The sequence below is a fragment of the Nycticebus coucang genome, chromosome 9 (assembly GCF_027406575.1).
Source record: "Nycticebus coucang isolate mNycCou1 chromosome 9, mNycCou1.pri, whole genome shotgun sequence".
Classification (NCBI taxonomy): Eukaryota; Metazoa; Chordata; class Mammalia; order Primates; family Lorisidae; genus Nycticebus; species Nycticebus coucang.
In genome coordinates, this window is record NC_069788.1 from 92,008,452 (window position 1) to 92,015,179 (window position 6,728).

The 6,728-nt window shown below is 39.2% G+C and overlaps 1 pseudogene; it reads right to left on the minus strand.

Annotated features, from left to right (window-relative positions):
• Positions 1 to 1,790: 1,790 nt before the first annotated feature.
• LOC128594029 (60S ribosomal protein L7-like) lies at positions 1,791 to 2,536 on the minus strand (annotated as a pseudogene).
• Between the last annotated feature and the right edge of the window lie 4,192 nt (positions 2,537 to 6,728).

The window sequence follows — 6,728 nt, forward strand, 5'->3', positions numbered from 1 at the left end:
CTCCTTTTTCTTTTCTTTTCTTTTTTTATTATTAAATCATAGCCGTGTACATTAATGCAATCGTGGGGCACCATACACTGGTTTTATATACCATTTGACATATTTTCATCACACCGGTTAACATAGCCTTCCTGGCATTTTCTTAGTTACTGTGTTAAGACATTTATATTCGGGTGGGGCCTTGGTGTGTGCCACACTTTCTGGGGGCAACACATGATTGCAAGAGGGACTTTACCTAACAATTGCAATCAGTGTAACCTAGCTTATTGTACCCTCAATGAATCCCCAACAATAAAAAAAAAAAAAGAGAGAGAGAGAGAAAAAAGACAATTATATTCTACATTTACCAAGTTTCACATGTACCCTTGTAAGATGCACCACAGGGGTAATCCCACCAATCACCCTCCTTCCGCCTATCCTCCCCCCCTTCCCTCCTTCTCCCCCTTCCCCATATTCTTAGGTTATAACTAGGTTATAGCTTTCATATGAAAGCCATAAATTAGTTTCATAGTAGGTCTGAGTACATTGGATACTTTTTCTTCCATTCTTTTTTTTCTTTCTTTTTTTTTTTTTATTAAATCATAGCTGCATACATTAATGTGATCATGGGGCAACATACACTGGTTTTATAGACCGTTTGACACATTTTCATCATACTGGTTAACATAGCCTTCCTGGCATTTTCTTAGTTACTGTGTTGAGACATTTATATTCTACATTTACCAAGTTTCACATGTACCCTTGTAAGATACACCACCAATCACCCTCCTTCCCCTCCCTCTCCCCCTTCCCCATATTCTTAGGTTATAACTGGGTTATAGCTTTCATATGAGAGCCATAAATTAGTTTCATAGCAGGGCTGAGTACATTGGATACTTTTTCTTCCATTCTTGAGATACTTTACTAAGAAGAATATGTTCCAGCTCCATCCATGTAAACATGAAAGAGGTAAAGTCTCCATCTTTCTTTAAGGCTGCATAATATTCCATGGTGTACATATACCACAATTTATTAATCCATTCATGGATCGATGGGCACTTGGGCTTTTTCCATGACTTAACAATTGTGAATTAGGCTGCAATAAACATTCTGGTGCAAATAACTTTGTTGTAATGTGATTTTTGGTCTTCTGGGTATATACCTAGTAGAGGAATTATAGGATTGAATGGCAGGTCTATTTTTAGATCTCTAAGTGTTCTCCAATCATCTTTCCAGAAGGAATGTATTAATTTGCATTCCCACCAGCAGGGTAGAAGTGTTCCCTTTTCTCCACATCCATGCCAACATCTCTGGTCTTGGGATTTTGTGATATGGGCTAATCTTACTGGAGTTGACGGTATCTCAAGGTAGTTTTGATTTGCATTTCTTTGATAATTAAAGATGATGAGCATTTTTTCATATGTCTGTAGGCCATGCGCCTGTCTTCTTCAGAGAAGTTTCTCTTCAAGTCCTTTGCCCAGCCTGAGATGGGATCACTTGTTCTTTTCTTGCTTATACGTTTGAGTTCTCTGTGGATTCTGGTTATTAAACCTTTGTCGGAGACATAACCTGCAAATATCTTCTCCAATTCTGAGGGCTGTCTGCTTGCTTTACTTACTGTGTTCTTGGCTGTGCAGAAGCTTTTTAGTTTGATCAGGTCCCAGTAGTGTATTTTTGAAGCAGCTTCAATTCCCCGGGGGATCCTCCTCATAAAATACTCACCCAGACTGATTTCTTTCTTTCTTTCTTTTTTTGAAAGCAGTCACTGTTTATTAACTGACCAGATTACAAAAACAATCAGGGCAGATACGTTAGTTCATTCTTCTAATAAGCCTATTGATTTGATCTTCCCTGTTACCAGCATCTCCACCTTCTACAAAGTGGGTTGTTTTTTTCTTCATTCCCCCCATGGAGATGATAACTTAAAGGGCCACAAGAAGTTATTTGCTTCTTTGAAGCATTTTCCAACAGTATAGATCTCATGAATCAGATCCTCCATGCAGATGATGCCATATTTACCAAGAGATCGCGCAATCAAACTGTTATCAGTCAATGCAATTCGTTTCTTACTGATTTTGCCATAACCACGCTTGTAGATTAGCTCATTTACTGACTTCAGATTTGGGTACCCCCATGCAATATATGGTTCTACAATCCTCAGCATGTTGATGGAAGCCTTGTTGAGCTTAACAAAATTTCCATTGAAGATCTGGCGAAGGCGAAGAAGCTGCAACACTTTTCGGACCTTTGGACTCACACCATTGATACCTCTGATCCTGATGACAAATGCCAGTTTTGGTTCTGCAGGCACATAGAAGTTGCCAGCTTTTCTTGCCATCCTAGCCATCCGAATCTCAGTTCTGTACATGTGCCTATATTCTTTATGATAATACTTAGCTTTTTCATAGACAAGCTTCCTCCTTGCCTTTCAAAGCATCTTTTGGGCACACTTCTTTCTCAGATGCTTAATCTTCAGCTCTGCGAAATTCTTTCGCTTTTTCTTAAGAGTTTCTGTCACAGCAGGAACCTTCTTTTTCTTCTATTCAACACCCAGCATGGTTCCAGCTGGAAAAAGAGGCACCCAGACCCATTTCTTCAAGAGTTTTCCCTGCACTCTCTTCTAGTATTTTTATAGTTTCATGTCTTAAGTTTAAATCTTTAATCCAGTGAGAGTCTATCTTAGTTAATGGTGAAAGGTGTGGGTCCAGTTTCAGTCTGGCTCCTTTTTCTTACTTATCTAAAATATCAACTTTAAAGCAACATTAGGAACAATGTACTATATTGGATTTTTTATCACAATAAAAAAAGAAGGCAGAAAACAATGGGGAAGGCTATGTTAACCAGTTTGATGAAAATATTTCAAATTGTATATAAAACCAGCACATTGTACCCCAGGATTGCATTAATGTACACAGCTATGATTTAATAAAAAAGAAAACAATGGGGAAAAAAGAAAGAAGGTAAAATTCATAGAAAAGAGTTAAAAACTGATAGATATTAATCTATCAATAATCACATCAAACATGCCACCACAGCAACATACTAAAGAAGAAAGTCACATGATTGATCATCCCAATTGACACAGAAAAGGTATTTGACAAAATATAACACCTATTTACTAACTCTCAGAAAACAAGAAATAGAAAACTTCTCAACTTGATAAAGAGCATCTATAAAAACCTACAGCTAACCTCATTATTAATAGTAAGAGACTGAACATTGTCCTCGTAGGATGAGGAACAAGGCAAGGATGTTTTCTCTCACTGCTCCTATTCAAAATCATACTGAAGTCCTAGCTAGTTCAATAACAAGAAAAAAATAAAGAAAAGGAATACAAATTGAAAAGGGAAATTAAATTGTCTTTATTCACAGATGACATGACTGCTATGCAGAAAAACCCAAAGAAGCTAAACAAAAACATTCCTGGAACTAGCAAGTGAGTACTGCAATGTTACAGAATATAAGAGTAATATACAAGTGTTAATTGCCTTCCTATATACCAGCAATGAACAATTGAAATTTGAAACAAAATGATGCTATTACAATGCACCTTTAAAATGACACACCATATAGGCATAAATCTAACAAAATGAATGTATATATGAGAAAGTACAAAATGCCAGTGGAAGAAATCAAAGAAGAGATAAATAAAGGGAAAGATAGTCTGTGCTTATGCATAGGAAAACTCAGTATGTTCAAATGTCAGTTCCTCCCAACTTGACACAAATTCCCATCAAAATATCAGTGAACTATTTTGTAGATATCAATAAACTGACTCTCAAATTTATACAGAAAGACAAAGAACCTAGACTAGCCTACCAGAGGTCCTCAAACATTTTAAACAGGGGGCCAGTTCACTGTCCCTCAGACCGTTGGAGGGCTGGACTATAGTTTAAAAAAAAAAACTATGAACAAATTCCTATGCACACTGCACATATCTTATTTTGAAGTAAAAAAATAAAATGGGAACAAATACAATCACACCGCCTCATGTGGCCCGTGGGCCACAGTTTGAGGACCCCTGGAAACAAGAGAACTCATATAATTTAAGACTTACTATAAAGCTACAATAATCAAAAGTGCACGGTATTGATGAAAGAATAGATACATAGACTGGAAAAGAGCCCAAATAATACACCAAATGCACTCAACTGATTTTTTACAAAGGTGCAAAAGCAATTCAATCGAGAAAGAATAGTCTTTTTTCAACAAAAAGTGCTGGATCAGATAAACATCCAGATGGGAGAAAAAATGAACCCAGATACAGATCTTATACCTTACACAAAAACTTATTCAAAATGAGTCATACTAGGCGGGCATTGTGGCAGGCACCCCAGGTACTTGAGAGGCTGAGGCAAGAGAATCGTTTAAGCCCAAGAGTTTGAGGTTGCTGTGAGCTGTGACGCTACAGCACTCTACCAAGAGTGACATAGTGAGACTCTGTCTCAAAACAAACAAACAAACAAACAAAAAAAAAAAAAATCAAAAGGACAAGTTCATATCCAAATACCTGAAATCTGTGAATGTCATCTTACTTGGAAACGTGATCCTTATGGAATGTTTAGTTGAGAATCCCAAATGAGAAACATTCTACAAAACAACTGACAAGTACTCCTTAAAATTGTCAAGATCATCAAAACACAAAGGGAAGTCTGAGAAATTGTCCTGGCTAAGAGGCTTCCAAAAGAGAGGCATGAGGAATAAATGCAATGTGGGATCCTGGGAGAGAACAAGGACATTAAGGAACTCTGAATAAAGTATGAATTTAAGCTAACAATAATATATTAATATTGATTCGTCAACTGTGACAGATGTACCTTACTAATATATAAATATTAAGAGAAAACAGGAATGAGGTACGTAGGAACTCACTGACTATCTTTACATTTCTGCAATTCCAAATCCATTATACATTACAAAGTTTATTTTAAAAGAAAAAATTAATTTTTAAATTAATTTTAATTTTAGGTCCTGTTATTTAGGACCTAAAATAATTAAAAATAAACCTCCAGACACATGCACTGTCCAAAGATGACCTGAACCAACAAAACACACACAAGGTAAGTTGAAGCATCTATGCTATTTACCCTTGTGTAGAGGCCTGGAGATACAAGGAGAAAGACACATCGAGATCAAATTCAGGAGGCCCATCTTCAGGAGGCTCGCAGTCAAGATCATCTTCAGGAGGCTCACACCTGTAACCCTACCACTCTGGAAGGCCAAGGAGGGGAGGTTGCTCTGAGCTCAGGAGCTCAAGGCCAGCCTGAGCAAAGCACCTGAGGAAAGAGAGACCCCATCGCTATCAAAAAAAAAAAAAGAGAGAGAGAGAGAAACTAGCTGGGCATTGTGGCGGGTGCCTGTAGTCCTAGCTACTCAGCAGGCTGAGACAAGAGGATAGCTTGAGCCCAAGAGTTTGAGGTTGCTGTGAGCTGTGACATCACAGCACTCTACCTAGGGTGAAAGAGTGAGACTCTGTTTCAAAAGAAAAAAAAAAGGATAACCTTCAAAGAAGATTCAAGCCCAGATGGATGGTGACAGCAAGACATAAAAGTGGGGACATCATGCCCCTAAGTCCATGCACTGAACTTCTTGCCCAAAAGGAGAGGAAAGGAGAGTCAGAAGTGGCTTGTTATCTGTAGCACCGCAGGGAAGAAAAATGTCTGTCTGGAGAGTGTCCCTGGACATCATGGGAAGGAAATGGCCTTTCACACTCCTTCTGCTCTCAGTGGAGGCTCTGAGGCCCTAGGCCTGGGCACGTGGCTCCAGAGATAAGAACTGAGCTTGCTGCCACCACCTCCACCCTCCATCCTCAGGCAGTTTATCTAACCTTCTGCGTCTCAGTTTCCTCATCTGCAAAATGGGCAACTGAGGATAATAATAATAATACCAACTTCTGAGAGTTACTGTGAGGATTAAAAATGTATAGATAACACTTACATGGTGTCTGACACACAAAGTCTTGATAAATGGTCACTATTAATATTTTAAATACTTTTCTACACCAAATTTCCCCCATTAGGCCAGATTCGTTAGTTATTTCTGGCAGGAAATATGTTTCAGCTCGCAAGGGCCCTTTCCTGACCCCACTCCCTGGAAGGGTGTCTCATCCTGCTGGTATAAGGAGTCTGATTCAAGTGAGCTAGCTGGGGCAGAGTCTCTCATTAATTTCACCTAAGAGGCCTCCGATTTCAGGCAGTTGGTAAGAATGCACTGGACTTACACATTCTCAAGGAGTCAAGGTCTGGGAAGTAAAAAATCACCCTGGGGTTATATGGGGGCAGGAGCAATGTGCACTCTGGGTGACTGAGGGGAGGGGAGCCAGTGATCAGAGGCCAAGAAAAAAATGGTGCAGGTTCCTGGGAGGCCCAGCTACACTTCCTGAGACTCAACTCCATCAGATTCCTTGTCCCTTTCAGTAAAACTTGCTTTTCACTTGAGTTTTTTGAATGGGTTTCTGTTTCTTATAACCTAGATGGCCCTGACTGAAATGTTGACATACAGGCCTCTTTACCCACAGTCTTGGCACCCAGCCTGGTTCTGGATCAACAGCTGCTTAAGAGATGAATGAACTAATGAATGAATGAACAAATGAAGGATCTAACAACACAGAGACAGGCCTGTCCAGACTCTCACCTATTGCTAGTGTCCCAACACACAGCCTCAGCCACCTCTTACTCATGGCCCTTTGGTCTGAGGAACACTTCCCTGCAAGTCCCAGGTTCCCAAAAGGTCCATGGAGAAGATGTTCA